The sequence below is a fragment of the Coenobita brevimanus genome, chromosome 18 (genome assembly GCF_032717465.1).
Source record: "Coenobita brevimanus isolate Jiangsu-jjx chromosome 18, ASM3271746v2, whole genome shotgun sequence".
NCBI classification, from domain to species: Eukaryota; Metazoa; Arthropoda; class Malacostraca; order Decapoda; family Coenobitidae; genus Coenobita; species Coenobita brevimanus.
In genome coordinates, this window is record NC_136971.1 from 23,828,477 (window position 1) to 23,850,216 (window position 21,740).

The 21,740-nt window shown below is 41.7% G+C and overlaps 1 long non-coding RNA gene across 1 annotated transcript in view; it reads right to left on the reverse strand.

The window, feature by feature from the left end:
• Positions 1-215: 215 nt before the first annotated feature.
• LOC145391413 (uncharacterized) overlaps positions 216-21,740 on the reverse strand; it is a 115,356-nt gene continuing 93,831 nt past the window's right edge. The window contains exons 2-3 of the long non-coding RNA XR_013895843.1: positions 9,797-9,970; positions 216-271 (exon numbers count right to left, since the gene is read on the reverse strand). This is a non-coding gene — a long non-coding RNA (uncharacterized LOC145391413). The remainder of the gene's footprint in view (positions 272-9,796; positions 9,971-21,740) is intronic.

The following is a 21,740-nucleotide window of genomic DNA, read 5'->3' on the forward strand; positions in this document are numbered from 1 at the left end:
CACTGAAGACAGGACTGTGGTTACCATTCGTAGAAACAGGCTGAATGAGAGAGAGAGAGAGAGAGAGAGAGAGAGAATGCGTGCTGTTTCAGTGAAGGAAACTATACAAAATAACTCGCATAACAACCTGGGAAAGTTTATAGATAATTTCAGGTTGCCATGTATAGAAAATAAAGCCCAGAAAAGCTTGTGAAATATGTTACCTGACTGCAACTGTCCAGCTGAGACTGGCAAAACTCCATCGTTCTTGGTTTACTGCACTGCGTTAGCGCTGGGGAGAGGAAGGAAATTATTCTGAGATTTTGACATTTGAAAGAAGTGATGTAGCGGTAAAAATTGCTACGCACCAGAATAACCATAACTCTCTCTCTCTCTCTCTCTCTCTCTCTCTGAGATGATATTTCGGTGATTTACATATAAAAGAAGAGACTTTCGGTAATATATACATCTCTCTCTCTCTCTCTCTCTCTCTCTCTCTCTCTATATATATATATATATATATATATATATATATATATATATATATATACATTCTTTCGGGCATGGAAGCATACATTCCCTTCTAATATCCTTTGACTAATGCAAGAAAGCCTTCGTTTAATCACGCTCGTTCTAATGCTGTCCGCAATAAGGAGAGGGCCTTTAAAATGTACCAGAGCCATCCCACCCCTGAATCACATCTTGTTTATGTTTCTGCCGGAAATCGTGCTAAGACTGTTCTTCGCTCTGCTAAAAATAATTTCATCCGTACTAAATCCTCTCAACTCTCCAACTCGATTTCTTCCCGCTCCTGCCACCTTGCCAAAAATCTTTCTAACAACTTTGCCTCATCATCCTTCCCTCCTCTTTTCTACCTTGATGGCTCTGTAGCTATTTCTTCTACTGATAAAGCAGATCTCTTTGCTCGGACTTTCTCCTCCAGTTCCAACTTAGATGATTCCGGTGCTGTTCCTCCATCACTTCTCCCCTCTGACTTCCTTATGGCTGACATTAAAATTTCTTCAGCTGATGTATTTTCTGCCATCACCGGCCTTAATACTAACAAGGCATATGGGCCTGATGGAGTCCTTCCTGTTGTCCTCAAGAACTGTGCTTTTGTGCTTACACCCAGCCTAGGTAAACTTTTTAGCCTTTGTCTTTCAAATTGTACCTTTCCTTCTTGCTGAAAGTTTGCTCTCATTCAGCCAGTCCCAAAGAAGGGTGACCATTCCCAACCCTCAAACTATCGTCCAATTGCTCTGACATCCTGTGTCTCAAAACTTTTCGGTTCAATTCTTAACAAAAAAATTTTAAAGCATCTTTCCTATCACAACCTTCTTTCTGATCGTCAGTATGGGTTCCGTCAGGTACGCTCCACTGGCGATCTTCTCACCTACTGTACCTTTCAGACTCCTGGGCATCCTCCTTTCGGGACTTTGGCGAAAGCTTTGCAATTGCATTTGACATCTCAAAGACTTTCGATCGAGTCTGGCATTAATCTTTTTTTTGCCAAACTACCCTCTTACGGTTCCTATCCTTCTGTCTGTGTTTTCATCTATAGCTTCCTTTCTGTAGCAGCTGTTGTAGAAGGCCATCGTTCTTCTCCTAGATCTATCAATGGTGGTATTCCTCAGGGCTCTGTCCTATCACCAACACTCTTCCTTTTATACATCAATGACTTTCTAAGCTGTACGTCTAACCCTATCCACTCATGCACTGATGATTCCACCTTTTACCTTTCCATTCGGTTCTCGCAACGTCCATTTCATCAGTTACCTCAAGAAACAAGGGATGAGGCTATGGCACATCTAATGTCTGACTTGGCTTGTATTTCTGACTGGGATAAAAGGATTACTGGATGTGTGAGTTCTGAGAGGGGAGGGTGGAGGTATGTCTGACCACTACCTGGTGGAGGGAAAGTTGAGAGTAGGTAAGAGATGGGTGAGAGCTAGGAGGGTTAGGTGTGGCAGGGAGGTTTTGAAAGTGAGTGAGTTGGATAAAAGAGAGAAAAAGATAGAGTATCAGGAGAAATTGAAAGATAAGTGGAACGCAGTGAAAGATCGGGAAAATGGCAGCGTGGAGGAGGAATGGCAGTTGTTTAAGAGTGCTGTGGTGGGGCATGCAGAAGAGGTGTGTGGTGTGAGACGTGTGGGTGGTGGTGTAAGAAAAGGAAGTGAATGGTGGTGCGAGGAAGTAAGTATGGCTGTGGCTGAGAAGAGACGGGCATATGAAGTGTGGCTGCAGAGGAAGGATGAGATGTCATATGAAAGGTATAAGGAAAAGAGGAATAGAGCGAGAAGGGCTGTGCGTGATGCTAAAGTGGCAGCAGATGAGAGGTGGGGTAGGCGGCTGACAGAGAATTTTCAACAGAATAAGAAAATGTTTTGGAAGGAGGTGAAAAGGGTGCGAAAGGGAGAGTCTGGGAAGGAAGAACGAGTAAAAGCAGAGGATGGAAGGATGTTAATTGAGATGGATGCAGTAAGGAAGAGATGGGCAGAGTATTTTGAAAGATTGTTAAATGTAGAGGAGGAAAGGGTGGCTGAGATTATGGCGGATGGAAGGGTGCAAGGAATAAATGTGTTGGGAGAGTTGAATTATTCTTTGATCACGAAGGAAGAAGTGGAGAAGGCAGTAAAGGATATGAAAACAGGGAAAGCTGCAGGTATGGATGGGTGTGCTGTGGAATGCCTGAAGGGTGGTGGAGTGACTATTGTTGACTGGTTAGTAAGATTGTTGAATGTGTGCTTTGAGAAAGGTATGGTGCCAATTGACTGGGCAAGTGCTTGTGTGGTCCCGTTGTATAAAGGCAAGGGTGATAAGTATGAATGTACAAGTTTTAGGGGTATAAGTCTGTTGAGTGTTGTAGGTAAAGTGTATGGTAGAGTGTTAATTATGAGAGTTAGAGAGGGTACAGAGGGAGTGATTAGTGATGAGCAGTGTGGCTTTAGGAGAGGGAGGGGATGCGTTGATCAGGTGTTTGCTGTGAGACAAGTGTGTGAAAAGTATTTAGCGAAAGGCAAGGATGTGTTTTGGGCATTTATGGATTTAGAGAAAGCGTATGATAGAATTGATAGGGAGGCTTTGTGGACTGTTTTAAGATTGTATGGACTTGATGGTAGGTTACTAAAAGGGGTGAAAAGATTTTATGTAAATAGTAGAGCGTGTGTAAGAGTGGGAAATGCTGTGAGTGATTGGTTTCCCGTGAGAGTGGGGCTGCGACAGGGATGTGTGATGTCGCCTTGGTTGTTTAATATTTACATGGATGGTGTTGTAAGGGAGGTGAATGCAAGAGTTTTAGGTGGTCTGAGTCTGGTAAATGTTGATGGAGGAGAGTGGAATCTGAAGCAGCTGCTGTTTGCAGATGATACTGCACTGGTGACTGATTCAGAGGAGAGATTGAGACAGTTGGTAGAGGAGTTTGGAAGGGTGTGTGAAAGGAGGAAATTGAAAGTAAATGAGAATAAGAGTAAAGTGATGAAGTGTACGAGGTTGATAAATGGTAGGGGGATGAATATAGTTTTGAATGGTGAGTTGCTTGAGGAGGTAGATTATTTTAAATATCTAGGGTCACATGTTGCTGTGGATGGAAGAATAGATGCAGAAGTGAAGTTTAGAATAAATGAAGTAGGAAAGGTGCTGGGAGGAATGAAAAAAGTGTTTAAATGTCGTTCGCTTAGAATGGATGTAAAGAGAAGGCTGTATGAGGGTGTTGTGGTACCGACTGCATTATATGGGGCTGAAACATAGAATGTGGGTGTGGCAGAGAGGAAAAGTTTGAATGTAATGGAGATGAGATGTCTGAGGAGTATGTGTGGAGTGACGCGTATGGATCGAGTGCGAAATGATGAAGTGCGAAGGAGAACTGGAGTTGTTCGGGAGATGGCTGGTAGAGTTGAGCAGAGGGTGTTGCAATGGTTTGGGCATATGGAGAGAATGGATAATGAACAATTGGTGAAAAAGATAACTAGATCTGATGTGAGAGGTGTAAGGCTGAGAGGGAGACCACGAATAGGATGGATGGACAGTGTGAAGAGAGCACTGGATGCGAGAGGGATGTCTGTTGAGCAAGGAAGAGTGGCTGTGCGTGACAGAAATAAATGGAGAGAAATTGTGAATGAATAAGTGATGACGCAGCCCTGAGGGGATATTCTCCCGCATTGGTCTGATCAGCTAGTCAGGTCAGGTGCGGGTAAGGGGATGGGTCTGTTATGATGTGGCAGGGGTAAACCAGTTCTGCTGTCGGGCCCTGCTGCGGATGTCACTGATTGCATTGCGCAGTTGACCCTTGTGCGGTGTGATGCGGTGAGGATCTGTCCGTTCTCCCCTTTGGGGCTAAGATGCGAATGAATGTGTTTGAATGGATGAGTAATGGAGAGTGAGTCGTCCTGTCTCGGCTACCTCCCTTTCCTTGGGGGAAGCAGCCTAGGTATATAGATAGATAGATAGATAGTTTATAATGCATCAAAAACTCAATTTTTACACCTATCACCCCGACACAGGCTTCGACAAGAGTAACCACTAATGTTTAATAATATCCAGCTCAATCCTGTAATATCCTTGAAAATTCTTGGGTTTCATTCGCACAGGAATTATCTTGGAAGGATCATATTGCATCTCCTGTAAAATCTGCTTCCAAGAGACTGCGTCTGCTAAGCCGACTCCATACCTTTTTAGCCCTGCACAGTTGTTGACTTTATACACGGGTTTTATTCACCCCTGCGTAGGGTACAACTCTTATGTGTGGGGATGCTCCCCATACACAGCTCTTCTTAGTAGGGTGGAGTCAAAGGCTTTTCGTCTGATTAACTCTCCTCCTTTTACTGCCTCCCTTCAACCTCTGTCCCGTCGCCGCACTGTTGCATCTTTATCTCTTTTCTATTGCTACTTCAATGGTCACTGCTCCTCTGAACTGTCTGCTTGCATCCCTCCACCTCTACAACGGGTGCGTAGCACCCTTCTAGCAACAAACTCTCATCCCTTTTCTGTCCAACTCTCTAATGCAAGAGTTAACCGTTACTCCCAGTCCTTCATTTATGCAACAGATCAACTCTGGAACTGTTTCCCTCTGTATTTCCTACTTCCTATGATTTCCTGTCTTTCAAATGCAGTCTGTCCAGGCATCACGAAGGAAGAAGTGGAGAAGGCAGTAAAGGATATGAAAACAGGGAAAGCTGCAGGTATGGATGGGTGTGCTGTGGAATGCATGAAGGGTGGTGGAGTGACTATTGTTGACTGGTTAGTAAGATTGTTGAATGTGTGCTTTGAGAAAGGTATGGTGCCAATTGACTGGGCAAGTGCTTGTGTGGTCCCGTTGTATAAAGGCAAGGGTGATAAGTATGAATGTACAAGTTTTAGGGGTATAAGTCTGTTGAGTGTTGTAGGTAAAGTGTATGGTAGAGTGTTAATTATGAGAGTTAGAGAGGGTGCAGAGGGAGTGATTAGTGATGAGCAGTGTGGCTTTAGGAGAGCGAGGGGATGCGTTGATCAGGTGTTTGCTGTGAGACAAGTGTGTGAAAAGTATTTAGCAAAAGGCAAGGATGTGTTTTGGGCATTTATGGATTTAGAGAAAGCGTATGATAGAATTGATAGGGAGGCTTTGTGGACTGTTTTAAGATTGTATGGACTTGATGGTAGGTTACTAAAAGGGGTGAAAAGTTTTTATGTAAATAGTAGAGCGTGTGTAAGAGTGGGAAATGCTGTGAGTGATTGGTTTCCCGTGAGAGTGGGGCTGCGACAGGGATGTGTGATGTCGCCTTGGTTGTTTAATATTTACATGGATGGTGTTGTAAGGGAGGTGAATGCAAGAGTTTTAGGTGGTCTGAGTCTGGTAAATGTTGATGGAGGAGAGTGGAATCTGAAGCAGCTGCTGTTTGCAGATGATACTGCACTGGTGACTGATTCAGAGGAGAGATTGAGACAGTTGGTAGAGGAGTTTGGAAGGGTGTGTGAAAGGAGGAAATTGAAAGTAAATGAGAATAAGAGTAAAGTGATGAAGTGTACGAGGTTGATAAATGGTAGGGGGATGAATATAGTTTTGAATGGTGAGTTGCTTGAGGAGGTAGATTGTTTTAAATATCTAGGGTCACATGTTGCTGTGGATGGAAGAATAGATGCAGAAGTGAAGTTTAGAATAAATGAAGTAGGAAAGGTGCTGGGAGGAATGAAAAAAGTGTTTAAATGTCGTTCGCTTAGAATGGATGTAAAGAGAAGGCTGTATGAGGGTGTTGTGGTACCGACTGCATTATATGGGGCTGAAACATGGAATGTGGGTGTAGCAGAGAGGAAAAGTTTGAATGTAATGGAGATGAGATGTCTGAGGAGTATGTGTGGAGTGACGCGTATGGATCGAGTGCGAAATGATGAAGTGCGAAGGAGAACTGGAGTTGTTTGGGAGATGGCTGGTAGAGTTGAGCAGAGGGTGTTGCAATGGTTTGGGCATATGGAGAGAATGGATAATGAACGATTGGTGAAAAAGATAACTAGATCTGATGTGAGAGGTGTAAGGCTGAGAGGGAGACCACGAATAAGATGGATGGACAGTGTGAAGAGAGCACTGGATGCGAGAGGGATGTCTGTTGAGCAAGGAAGAGTGGCTGTGCGTGACAGAAATAAATGGAGAGAAATTGTGAATGAATAAGTGATGACGCAGCCCTGAGGGGATATTCTCCCGCATTGGTCTGATCAGCTAGTCAGGTCAGGTGCGGGTAAGGGGATGGGTCTGTTATGATGTGGCAGGGGTAAACCAGTTCTGCTGTCGGGCCCTGCTGCGGATGTCACTGATTGCATTGCGCAGTTGACCCTTGTGCGGTGTGATGCGGTGAGGATCTGTCCGTTCTCCCCTTTGGGGCTAAGATGCGAATGAATGTGTTTGAATGGATGAGTAAATGGAGAGTGAGTCGTCCTGTCTCGGCTACCTCCCTTTTCTTGGGGGAAGCAGCCTAGGTATATAGATAGATAGATAGATAGTTTATAATCCATCAAAAATTCACTTTTTACACCTATCACCCCGACACAGGCTTCCACAAGAGTACCCACTAATGTTTAATAATATCCAGCTCAATCCTGTAATATCCTTGAACATTCTTGGGTTTCATTCGCACAGGAATTATCTTGGAAGGATCATATTGCATCTCCTGTAAAATCTGCTTCCAAGAGACTGCGTCTGCTAAGCCGACTCCATACCTTTTTAGCCCTGCACAGTTGTTGACTTTATACACGGGTTTTATTCACCCCTGCGTAGGGTACAACTCTTATGTGTGGGGATGCTCCCCATACACAGCTCTTCTTAATAGGGTGGAGTCAAAGGCTTTTCGTCTGATTAACTCTCCTCCTTTTACTGCCTCCCTTCAACCTCTGTCCCGTCGCCGCACTGTTGCATCTTTATCTCTTTTCTATTGCTACTTCAATGGTCACTGCTCCTCTGAACTGTCTGCTTGCATCCCTCCACCTCTACAACGGGTGCGTAGCACCCTTCTAGCAACAAACTCTCATCCCTTTTCTGTCCAACTCTCTAATGCAAGAGTTAACCGTTACTCCCAGTCCTTCATTTATGCAACAGATCAACTCTGGAACTGTTTCCCTCTGTATTTCCTACTTCCTATGATTTCCTGTCTTTCAAATGCAGTCTGTCCAGGCATCTCGAAATGACCGAATCTTGAATTTGGCTCTCTTTTGTATTGTTTTTGTATTTTTCTTGGAAGGAACGGTTGGAGGGATCCTGGTCTTTGATTCCTTTTTCTTGCATATATATATATATATATATATATATATATATATATATATATATATATATATATATATATGTGTGTGTGTGTGTGTGTGTGTGTGTGTGTGTGTGTGTGTGTGTGTGTGTGTGTGTGTGTGTGTGTGTGTGTGTGTGTGTGTGTGTGTGTGTGTGTGTGTGTGTGTGTGTGTGTGTGTGTGTGTGTGTGTGTGTGTGTGTGTGTGTGTGTGTGTATACATATAATGCGAACACGAGTATATGCCTGTATAGTTATAACACAGGCGATGCGACATCATACACCGTTGCCTCACTCCACTGTTGATATTTAAGCACATCCTTTGAATTCCACAATACACTTCCATCATTAAAAAAAAGAATAAATAAATAAATAAATAAATGTAACATTCAGCAGCTCTCCATCGACACCATACATCCGCAAAGCGTTACATAATCCTTCCCTATTGACCTTGCCATACACATTTCTAGATCCACACCTGCATTCTCCTTTTTCTTACTGTAAATATTTGATCCACACATCTCCTACCACACTTGAGCCTGTATTAACGTTAGTTAAGGAAGATCCATAGTACCTTTCCCTTTCCATTTTTTTTTTTTTTTTCATACATCACATTAATAAGCAATTGCGTTATTTTGGCTTCCATGTTTGTGTTTAAAAGATAAATACAACATAAAAGGCAGCAGTAAGACTTTGCATGGAAATAAAGCACTATGGAAGAGGTATTAGGGATATTCCTTAACTGCCAAGAATACGTGTCTTGAAAACACACAGTTCATCACTAACCAAGACATTCTGATATATTCCCCACCTTTTCTCTAACTATTCTTCCATATAAGATTCCTAAATACACTCACGACACTAATTATACTACATTTTTATTTACACTCACTTCTTTCACCTTTATTTTTGTCTATCTATCTATATATGCCGAGACAGGACGACACAATCCCAATTTACTCAACCACACACACACACACACACACATTCATTCGTATCGTAGCCCCAAGGAGAGAAAGAACAGATCCTCATCGCACTACACAGCACGAGAGTCAACTGCGCGGTGCAATCAGCGACATAGGCAGCTGGGCCCGACGGTAGAGCTGGTTTACCCCTGCCACATCATAATGGACCCATTCCCTTACCCGCACCTGATCTGATCAGCTGATCAGACCAAATGAGGGAAAATATTCCCTCAGGGCTGCGTCATCATTTCTTCGTTCAGTTTCTCTCCAATCTTCCTTGCTTAACAGACATCCCTCTTGCATCCAACGCTCTCTTCACATTGTCCATCCATCCTATTCCTGGTCTTCCTCTCAGCCTTACACCTCTCACATCCGATCCAGTTATCTTTTTCACCAGTCGCTCATCATCCATTCTCTCCATATGCCCAAACCATCGCAACACCCTCTGCTCAACTCGATCAGCCATCTCCCACACAACTCCAATTCTCCTTCTCAATTTCTCATTTCTCATTCAGGCCACACATACTCCTCAGACACCTCATCTCGATTACATTCAAACTTTTCCTCTCTGCTACACCCATAGTCCACGTTTCAGCCCCATATAACCCAGTCAGTACCACAACACCCTCATACAGCCTTCTCTTTACATCCATTCTAAGCGAATGACGTCGAAACACTTTTTTTTTTTTTTTTTGTACAGGAGCTAACTAAGGCATCTCACACTCCACTGCTTTAATTTCACTGACATTAATTTCTAGAATATTCCCTAAGAAATATTTAGGGCACCCTCCCAGCAACACTTAGAATCGTATTCCCGAAAGTTGAGAAAGCTCACTACAATAACACCTTTTCCTAAATGATTTATTTTGCTTATTACACATGACTGCCTCTCTTCTTGTTACATATATGTTTTTTTTTTCATTATTGCCATAATCTGCACAAGTAACGTATGAAAGGATATTAAAAAAACATATACAAAAAATAAATCGCGAAGAAAACGGAGCTTGTTCATACGACAAGAATACCAGCATATATCACATCAACACTTGCAGCTTTTACGCCATTTACTCTCTCCACAGCATTAGAACAATGAAACACATAGTTCATACTCACCTAACTGCCAATCAAATAGTTCCCTGAGATTATATCGGAATGGACTCTTAATACGACAGCCCATGATTCCCGTCTCTCCCGTTGATTCAGAGGCTGCCATCATCATCATCATCATCATCATCACCGGAGTCAGCAGTGCGTACATGATGGACTATTAAACAGCAACTTTTCAATCTGTAGAAGAGTTAGGTTAAGTTTAGATAGACAAGTTAGATTAAGTTAGGTTAGTGTGGTCAGGTTAGGTTAGGTTAAGTTTGTTTAGGTTAAGTTAATCAGGTTATGTTTGGTTTGTAAAGTTACATTCGTCAGGTTAATGTGGTTAGGTTATAGATCAGGTTAAGTTGGGTTTAGGTTTGGTTCTGTTATGTTGTGTTAGAGATAGTTATGATAGATTAGGTTAGTTAGGTTAGATTATATTGTTAGGTTAGGTTAGTTAGGGTTAGTTAGATAGACTGGTTTAGGTTAAACAACGGCTCAGTTTAATGCCGTTTTTTGTAATGCAAGGAAGAATGAAGCATAGCCTAGAAGCCCACAAATTCTCTCCAAGAAAAAAGAAAGATACAACCTTATAGAAATATAAATTGAAGATTCGTTCATTTTGAGATAACAGGACACATTGCGTTTAAAAAATGGAAATTATAGGCATTAGAAAATAAAACAGAAGAAAATTAAAGAGTTGACTTATTGCATACATGAAGGACTGGGAGAAACGGTTAACTCCTGCATTAGAGAGATGGACAGGAAATGGATGAGAGTGTCCTTCTAGACGGGTGCAAAGCACATACCGTTGTAGTGGAAGGATGCGAGCAGCCAGTTCAAAGGAGCAGTGACCATTGGAGAAGCGATAGAAAAGAGATAAAGATACAACAGTGCAGCGCAGAGAAAGAGGTTGAGGGGAGCCTGTAAGTGAAGGAGAATTATTGAGATGAAGAGCCTTTGACTCCACCTTGTTGAGAAGAGCTATATCTGGGGAGTTTCCCCACACATGAGAGTCGTACTATATACAGAGGAGAACAAAACCCGAGGAAAAATTCAACTGTACAGAGTTGGCTTTACACACCTAATCTCTTGGAAGCAGATTTACAAGAGAAGTAATATCAGCTTTCGAAGGTATATCCCTAGAAAATGAAACCTCAGATATGTTCAGAGATGACGAAGTATTGAGTTGGGTATTATTAAGAATTAAAGGATATTCCTGTGGTAGATTCAGATGGGTCGAAAGATGTAAGAAATGAGTTTTTAATGCACTGAAAACAACACGGTTACTTTTACCTCAATCAGAGCAATGGGCCAAGTCAGGCATTAGGTTTACCATAGCATCACCCTTTGTTTGTTGAATTAACTGTTGAGATGGACTCTATGGGAGGCGAACGGAAAGCTGAAGAGTGGAGTCATCAGCATATCAGTGGATAGGGTTTGATGTACAGCTTACAAAGTCCTAGAAGAAGAGAAGGAACTAAGTTGGTGATATGATACAATCCTGAGGAACACCACTATGATAGCTCTAGAAGAGTGATGGCCTTGTACAACAGAAGCAATAGAACGACCAGAAAGGAAGTTTGATATAAAGGCACAGATAGAAGGCTAGAGACCGTATGAGGGCAATTTAGAAATTAAAGGTTTGTACCAAACTCGATAGAGAGGATTTGAGGTATCTAGTGCAATGGTAAATCTTTTGCCAACATCCCAAAAGGAGGATGACCAGGAGTCCGATGGGTAGGTGAGAAGATCGCCGGTGGAGCTTCCTTGACAGAACCAATACTGACGGTCGGAAAAGTAGTTGTGATAGGAAAAAGGCTTAAAAATACTTATGTTAAAGGTAGATTAAAAAACTTATGACATACACGATGGAAAAGAAGTTAGGCGATATTTAGAGGGCTGGGAATGGTCACCCTTCTTTGGGACAGGCTGAATGATAAGAAACTTCCAGGAAATAGGAAAGGTAGAAGTTGACAGAAAAAGGAAAAAGAGTTTACCTAGGCAGGGTGTAAGCACAAAAGCACAGTTCTTAAGGGCAACAGAAGGGACCTCATCAAGCCCATAAGCTTTCTTAGTACTGAAGCCAGTAATTGCATACAGCACACCAATTGAAAAAAAACAAAAATGTTAGCAATGAGGAAGTCCGAGGGACGAAGCGATGGGGGAACAGCAACAGAATTGTCTGAGGTGGAATTGGAGGAGAAAGTCTGAATGAGGGGTTCTGCTTTACCAGTAGAAAATAATAGCTGCAGAGCCACCAGAGTGGAAAAGAGGAAGGAAGGATGATGAAGTAAAGTTGTTAGAAGGGTTTTGGCGAGGTGCTAGAAGGAGCTGGAGGAATCTGAGTCAGAGAGTTCAGAGCATTTAGTGTGAGAGAAATAATTTTTAGCTGAACTACGAACAGACCTAGGTTGATTCCGGACAGTAACATAAAAGAGATGAGATTCAGGGGTGGGTTGTCTCCAATTCCTTTTTTAGGACCTCTCCTTTCTCGTGGAGAGCATTGGAACAAGCATGATTATATCAATTTTATTTTCTTGCATTATTCACAGAATATGAGAAAGGAATGTATGCTTCCATGCCCGAGGGAATAACTTCCATAATGCGGAAGGCAAATCCAGATGGCTCTTGGCCATGGGAGCGATAAACATTCCTGGGAAAATCAAAGAAATACTGCTTGAGGGTCTCCCAGTGAGTAGCTCCAAAGTGCAACACCCTCCTTTTATTGGTAGGGTCCACATGCCTCACTGGAGCAATAGGACGGGTTAAGGGGATAAGGTTGTCTTAAGAGGAGCCCAATGAAGAGAGAAGATCAACAGCATAACAAGAAGGATTAGTTGTAAGGAACAAATCAAGTATGTTGGAGCTCTCTCGAAGGAGGTCAGGGTTATGGGTAAGGTGCTGTACAAGCTGCTCCAAGTCGTAAAGGAGAGAAAAGATGTACCGGTACCCTTGTTCACCAGGTGCATCAGTGAGAGGGGAGGAAAGCGAAAGGTGGTGGTGAACATTGAAATCATACTGAATGAAAATTTCAGAGAAAGGAGAAAATGATACCATGTGTTCCATCTTTGAAGTAAGACAGTCACAGAATTTTTCTTAATGGAATTGGGGGATGAGCAAACAGCACAGATATATTTAGTTAGAGAATGCCAGGACAGCCGAAACCATAAGTTAGAAAATTCAGACAATTCAAGTTCATGAACACGAGAGTAAGATATATTGTTCAGTACATATACACAACAGCCACTTTTGGCTTTGAAATGAGTATAGAGAAAGTAGAAGGATACAGAGAAGGGTTTGCTATTAGTTGCCTTAGACATTTCTGTCTCTGTGACGAAGGGAAGGGAAGGTTCAGAGGAAAAGAGGTGGTGTTGAACAGAGAGAAAATTAGAGGAAAGACCAAGAATACTGCAGAAATGAAGAGGAACGAGTCAGACAGTGGTTCCAAGCATCTCGCTTGGTCGTCACCAGGAGAGGGGCGGAAAGGTTTTTATGGTTCCCCCTCTCTTGTGCACTCCGAGCTGGGTGTTGAGATGCCATTTTCACAATATTTTGGGAAGGAAGTGTGGTGTGTAATGTGAGTGTTGTTTGGTGATGACAGTTAGAGGAATTTGTATTGGAGAGTATCATGGCCTACTCTCTGTGTTACAGAAACACTGAAAAGGCTTTATCAAAAGGGATGTCAGAAGCTAGTCCCGAGGGATGGTGAAATGGGAGATCCAACTCACCCTTTCATCAGCTTTCCAACCACCTTTGGAGGACTGCCCTGCTGGACTGGTGCTACAGTCTACTCCTTGTTGACAGGTTAGGTTAGGTCGAGTTAGGTTAGGTTAGAATAACCTTTAGATTAATGCCTATCGACGGGACGAGAGTCATTCATGTTGACAATAATATCCAAGTCCTAGTTTTGTACTAGAATTCAACATGTTCGATATGATAATTTCACTTAAACTGCTGAATTAGAATAAGCGAGGTTGGGACAGGCTACTGTTTTACATTGATTATGGTGAGGAGATATCTGGGTTAGATTCGGTCAGGGCTGGTTGTCAGGTTTGATTTTTAGGTTCAAGTTCCTCTTATTTGTGGTAAAATTTAGATTAGGTTAGGTTAAAATCAGAGCTGAGGACTTCCGCAATCAATTCCGCAAACTGAAAATTCCGCAATTGCGGAAGTGTGATTTTGTTTGTGCATTTGCGTTTGCAACAAATTTTATGCAAATTTGCTGTTTTGCGTTCTGCTTACGCAAATCTGCCCGCAAACCAGCCTAACCACTGAGAACTTTGAGCAGTTCCTTTTTATGAAGGGCAACATGGACTTGCTCAAGACGGAGTTGTCTCAGTTGTTAGAGAGTGTGACTGTGACTGAGCAGCGAGGACTGAGGAGGTTAGAGCCGCGGAATAGAGGTAGATTGGTGTGTCAACTTGTCATGTGAGTTGTGAAGTGTAATAACTTAATTCTTTTATCAACAATGATGATTGATTTACCTTTGTTTTGTAGTAATAACAGTCTAGTATAATAATATTAAAATATATATTTTAGTTTTACCATAAATATAATTTTATATATTCCACTCAATACTACAAACAATTTTCAAACTTTATAAAGTCACCTATTGTTAGTCAGAACAGAGTAAATAAAGATGTAATGGATGAGTAACTAGAGATTATATTTAACCACTGATTACGAAAAATATCATCCTAAACTTAATAAAATCATTAAGGTATCCAGAATAAAATGAAACTGATGCCATGGTACAGAAAGGGGTACAAATGGTTTGTGTTTGGGTTTGCGTTTGTGAAACCGCAAATTTCAACAAGTTTGCAGATTTGCAGTTGCTGATGGTAATGGTTGAGTCTGCGGATTTTCGTTTGTAGAAGTGAATTTTCATTTGCGGTGCCCAGCTCTGGTTAAAATTATCAGTGCCTCTAAGCCTTTTTGTCGGGAACTAAAACTGGATCCATTAGCCACATGAAGTGGGTCTACAGTGGGCTCCGTTTTCATTCTTGGCTCTCCTTTGCAGTCCAACTGATGATACTGAGGGATCTGATATGTAGAGAGAAGCAGCACTGTGTACGTTTCCTTTTTTTTTCTTTTTTTTCGTTTTTGAAGGCTCCAACATGCTTGCATGCTCGGCCTGGGTCACCTAATGGCGGCTTTCCATGCTGCTCAATCTCTGGCCGCTTCCCTATTTAGTCCCTTAACCCTGAGACCACACTCAGTGACCTCGTCCCAGGTCTTTTTCGGTGTACCTCTCACTGCCCTACCCCCAGCATTAACACTTCTCACTTTCTGCACCCAGTTATCATCCCCCATCCTCTCCACATACCCAAACCATTGCAATCTACCTCTCCTCATCACAACACCAATACATTCCAGTCCCATCCTACCTATCAACACTTCCATCGTAAACCTAGTCCCCCGAGCCCCTGCACTCAAGGAAGCACTGCACATCCACCTAATCATTGCTATTTTTGTGTACGTCTGAGCCTGCGAATATCCTTTTCTTTTACTGCCCAGGTCTTACTGCCATTCAGCAATACACTCCTAAAACATGCCTCATACAAATATCCCTTAGCACGGAGAGAGAGCCCTCTCAATGTGAGGAAATGCAACAGCTCCCTGAACTTCTTCCAACCACTCCTCACTCTAGCCACAGAGCCAGGTCCTGCCCCGCCTCCAGCACGTAACATGTCTCCCAAATAATAAAACTCTTCCACACACTCAAGAGACTCACCAGCAAGTTCAATCTTTTCATGCCTGGCAATATCCACATGCTCTCCCCGACACATCACGCACATGAAATTAGCATTATCTCGCAGTCTACCTCAAATACCACAACATCTCTTATGCACCCACTTATCACAAACACTGCACGAGATGGAATTACTTTCCACGCTCTTGTGACAAATCGCACATGGCAACTCTCTCTCAACTTTGACAGTGTCACCCCAAGCCCTAGATATCATCACTTTTGTTTTAACTGCGTTTACTCTTAAGCCTTTGTGCCCTATAACATCTCTTCACTTCCTAAATCTTTCCTCCGCCTCCCTTTCAGTCTCTGCAACCAACACTAAATCATCGGCATACGAGTACAACATCTCCCACGGGAATCCATTTCTGAAGTAACGTGAGAGGGCTTCAAGTACTATGATAAACAATAAGAGGCTGAAGACTGACCTCTGATGCACACCAGCATTCACAGAAAACTCATCACTTAAATCTCCATTCACCGTCATCTGGGAGTGAGCACCCACACACATGGCCATAACGACCCTAATCAGCAACTCCTCGAACCCAAGCGTTATCATTTCCCACCTCACCACCTCTCTAGGGACTCTGTCAAAGGCCTTCTCCAAATCAACGAAAACAAAATACAGTTCCCTTTTCTTTCCTGTATATATTTCCTGAAGCTGTCCCACAATGAATATGGCATCAGTGGTCCCTTTGGCTGGCATAAACCCAAACTGCATCTCATCAATATTCACTTTTTCTCTAGTCATACCTTCTAGAACATTTTCCATTACCTTCAATATCTAGTCTAAAAGCTTTATGCCTCTATAATTTCCTCTATCCAGGGTATCACCCTTCCCCATGTACACACCTACAATTACAGCCAATCACCTGAGACAACACACTCATATATACTGTAATCGTATTTATTTTATTGTTGTGTACACTGTTAGCAAAATATTACTAGTGTCACTATTTGATTTACCTCCCATTCCATCGATTCATCTTCCTTTTTGTGGACCATCTAGCAGTAACAAGGCTCATCTAGCAGTGAACCCAGTACATCACAGGGAATTTTGCCCATTCCCTGCAGTCCACCATCCTCCTTTGGAGGCTTAGGACGACAGATTAGAGATGTTTGTATAACCGGGTATCAGATTTGCCTTGCTATAAGCACATTGCCGAACTAACCATGAGGCAAATGAGACACCTGCATCAAGGTCTTTACAGTTTGTTCTCGAGCTTATTTCTTTTTACCTTCAAAGTTTCCTGTTGCAGTAATATGCTTGAATTTATTCTAAGTTGAACAAAAGTTTATTAATTATGTTTTGTATTCAGATGTTCCAGACGGATTTGTGATGTGTTCAATATTTTTACATTTGCACTGGTGTCGGCCAAATTATTATACAAAACTTCCTTCACAGGCCAAAGGAATTCCACAAAATTATTTGTTTCTAGCCCACCATCCACCAACTTCATTTCGGCCGTGTTGGTGCCACCACGAGCAGGCCTCCCTCTACAGAGACTGTAAGTATTAAATGGTTCTCAGTAACATAAATCCTAAGCCAGGCACGATGTTAATTCCAAGCCTGATGTAAACAAACCACAAGCCCATGTCTGAATAACTGGCAATGACTAGATGGTGTGTGTGTGTGTGTGTGTGTGTGTGTGTGTGTGTGTGAATAACTTACATACTGTATATAGACTGGATGCACAAAGCAGCCTCTCTCTCTCTCTCTCTCTCTCTCTCTCTCTCTCTCTCTCTCTCTCTCTCTATTTATCTATGTATATATCTTTATCTATCTCTCTATCTATCGATCAATCTATCTATCTATATCTATATCTATATCTATCTATCTATCTATCTATCTATCTATCTATCTATCTATCTATCTATCTATATATATATATATATATATATATATATATATATATATATATATATATATATATATATATCTGGGTGCAGGATCCCACTGGTACCTGGCGCATCCCCAGGTGGTGGAAAGGGGAAGGCATTGTAGTTATATGAGGTACCACCTTGGACAGCGTGGACCATGGGACCCCCTATAAATATAAAGGGCTCCATCGAATATACTGAATAAGGTGGCACAAAAAATTACATCTCACCGGAAACTATGCGACAAAAAGTTGAGGTAATTTGCCACTAACCTTCCAACCAAACATGAATTTTATTGCAAAAAACTTAACGGGCATTCCTGTTGGATCATGGTCTACTAAAGATCTAACTGCACTGCCTCCTGTGCTTACGGGCAGTGTGCCACCGATAATGAGTAGGCACTGTGCGGGGAAATTAGACACTGGGATATTAAACGAACTGAAAGCCTTGAAAAACTTTGCATACAATGTAAGAAGCCTCGCAGAAGATTACAAAATTGAACACTTAATAACTGAATTGGGAAGCATTAGTTGGGATAGTGTACTGTAAGTCTGAGTGATGCAAGAGAAGAAAAAGTAATTCAGCTCGATAACAGCAACCACCCATTTTACTACGAGGTGTAGGATTTCTAATTTACAGTAATCTTGCAGACAACATAGTCAATTTCAGCGGTGTATCTGACACAACAACATGGACTGTTATTAGACGGTGCAAAAAATACACCCTGAAAGTAATACATGTATATGCACTGACTTTTCAAAGCTCAGGTGAAGAAATAGAAACATTCTATGACGACATCTCCCAGATTATGGAAGAAGAAAAAAACACTTAAACTTTACTCATGGGAGACTTCAGTGCAAAACTTGGCAAAACAAAAAATGAAGAAGCATGTTTGGGGAAATTTGGATTTCGAGAAAGGAATGATAGTGGAGAAATAGTGGTCAGTTTCGATGAAATGTATAACATGAGAATAATGAACAATTCTTTCACAAAAGAACAGAGAGAAAATGCACCTGGAAGAGTCCAAATGGAGAAACGAAGAATGAAACTGACTTCATTATAGTAGATTAGAGTAACACAGATGCAAATGACACAGTTTTCAACAAGGTAAATATAGGAAGTGACTCTATTATAATGGTAAATTACTAAGCCAGATTCAATTTCAGAAGTGATAATAAGATCATTAAAATAACAAGATATGCCCAATAAATGTAAACAAAAACAAAGCAGCCTTTCAGTTGGGAATAAGAGAACAGATAGGCCATCAGGCTCTAGTTACTGAATGACAGACTAACAAAAGATCTATGAGAATCAGCAGAGGTAATATGGAAACCTAATACAACCAAAACCAAGAAGTATTCGGAAAAGACACTCGAGCTCATGAAAAGAGTAGTAAAAGAAAGTAAAAGCAAAGACATGAAATAGAACGAGCTGAATTAAGTAAGCCTAACAAGAGACAAAGAGAAGAAGAAAAAAAAGAAAAGAAAGAGAAACATATGCATCAGATCAAAGAAACGAAAAAAGGAAAGAGTCTGAAACAGACCCGAAGTAAAATCGCACTAGGAAGGCAGCAAATTATATCACTGAAAGACAAAATCCAGTACAGTAGTTATTGAAAACAGAGATAATATGGTGAAGAGAGTTGAAGAATCTTACAAAGAACTGTATGCATCAAAGACGGTAATTGTTGTTGTTGTTGTTGTTGTTTACAGATTTCCTGCACCTATAATGCAGGTCGGGCCATACATTAGCCCGGTCAGTGGGGTATGGGCTGTTTAAAAATAGTAAGAGGGAAGAACAGGGCCTGGGGATTGCCCAGCACACACGCCCTGTCTTCTGGCTGGCTTTGTGGTGTGTGTGAGAAGGTAGTACATCAAAGTAAACAGTTCTCTTTAAAATATAAAAAAGGGAAGGTTCCGGGAGAAGATGGAATAGTATCATATTTACTGTTGGGTGTAGAAGTGGAAGTACAAAACAGGTTTGCCAATTTATTTACTCTATGTATAAAAAAAAATAATCCCAAAACATGGTGTAATGCAATAGTTACTCTTACATTACAAAAAAGACGACTAAAAAGATCGTAGTAACTATCGACCCATGAGCTAATTGTCAGCCATTTACAAACTCTTCACTAAAGTCCTTATGAACAGAATAACAACAAATTTGGAAGAAAACCAGCCTTGTGAACAGGCAGGATTTCAAAGTGAGTATTCGACTACTAATCATCTACACACAATGAATCAACTAACTGAGAAAACTACAGAATAAAATAAACCACCGTGTTTTTGTTGATTACGAAAAGTCTTTTGAATCAGTGGAGCACATAACAATTATAAATTCATTGCAAGAACAAGGAGCCAGTGATAACATACTAAAACTGCTCAATAACATATATACCTTACAAAGGGAACTGCTATTGTTTAATTACATAAAGATTCGGAAAAATTTAAGAATGAGAAAGGCGTGCAACAGGGAGATACGATTTCACTGAAGTTATTTAAAACATGCCTCGAAAGTATTTTCAGAAAGCCGGCGTCGTATGCACGGAGTGACTTGTGCTGGAAGTCACCAATCTGCTCAGTGAGCATGCACCGAGTGGCTGTTTAGCTTCTATTTTGAAAGTATCCGCATGTTATCTCAAATTTTGTGCCATTTATCAACAACATTGTATGAAATACATGTGTCAGGATGATAGCTGGACGTCTTATCGACCTGTAGGTAACTATTGGTCGATATATGGATATATATAAATAAAGATAGCCTATATATGTATGTTACAGGCAGATTATGAAATTAGTCATTTCGTGAATTAATCTATCTATCTATCTATCTATAGCCCGACGCCCTAATCCCGCAAAGGGTGGCCGCAGACAAAACGCCTCCAAGTCGCTCTGTCACCTACCATTTGACTACCCTCCCCCCAACTCACCCCTCCCTCCCTCATATACCTCTCAACTCCATCCCTCCACCTCATCCTCGGTCTACCTCTCCCTCTCCCTCCCTCCACCTCACCTACATACACCCTCTTAGTCAGTCTTTCATTCTCCATTTTCTTCACATGTCCAAACCACCTCAGTGTATTTCTCCTAATCTTCTCAACCACATCCACATCCACCCCACATCGTTCCTTCACTTCTTCATTTGTCAACCTGGCCCTCCACGTCACTCCACATGCTCCTCTCAAGTAACTCATTTCCACTGCTCTCACTCTTGACTTGTTCCCCTCTTGCAAGGTCCACGCCTCGCTTCCATACGTCAGGGTAGGGATCACAATACTATCATGCAGTGACTTCTTAACTTCCATACTCACCTCCCTATTTCTCATCACTGCTTTCAGTGTACCAACGACCTTCCTTCCCTGCCGTACCCTTTCACGCTCTTCATCCCCCAAAGTTCCATCCTTACTCATCACACTACCCAAGTACTTGAATGCACTCACATTCTCCATATCCTCACCATCCAACCTCACTGCACACTCTGTGACTTCATTCCTCTCAAACACCATAACTTTACTTTTGTTTACATTATCTTTCAGATTCCTCCTCCTACACACTGTCCCAACTTCATTCACCAAACCTTGCAACTCCCATTCATCTTCACTCAAAAGTACTGTATCATCATCAAACAGCAACACCGGAAGCTTCCAAATCCCACTCTCATTCATTAGAGCCACCCCCACATCCACTGTCCTACCCTGCACCTCCTTTACAACCCCATCCATGTATATATTAAACAGCCATGGAGACATCACACAACCCTGTTTCAGTCCCACATTGAGATAAAAGTACTCACTCAGCTCACCATCCACTCGCACCGTAACCCTAGCTCCCTCGTACATACTCTTCACAGCACTCAGCAATTTCCCCTCCACTCCATATATTCTTAATACCTTCCACATACCTTGCCTATCTATTCTGTCAAAAGCTTTCTCCAAGTCCATGAAGGCAGTATACACTTTTCTTCCCTTCTCTAGATACTTCTCCACTAAACATCTTAGAACAAATATCCGATCTACACACCCTTTTCCCTTCCTAAATCCCCCTTGTTCTTCTCCAACTAGCTCCTCTGTCATATGCCTAACCCTATCATTGAGTATTCTACCATATATTTCATCAGTCACACTAAGTAGGCAAATACCCCTATGGTTACCACATACTTCTCTCTCTCCTTTTCCTTTGTATAAAGGAACAATTATACCTGATTTCCAGTCCTCTGGAATCCTTCCCTCTTCCCAAGCCAATCTACACAACTTCCATATCCACTCCACAACAATCTCACCCCCATACCTAAGCTTTTCACCACACACTCCATCAATTCCTGGGGCCTTTCCCAACT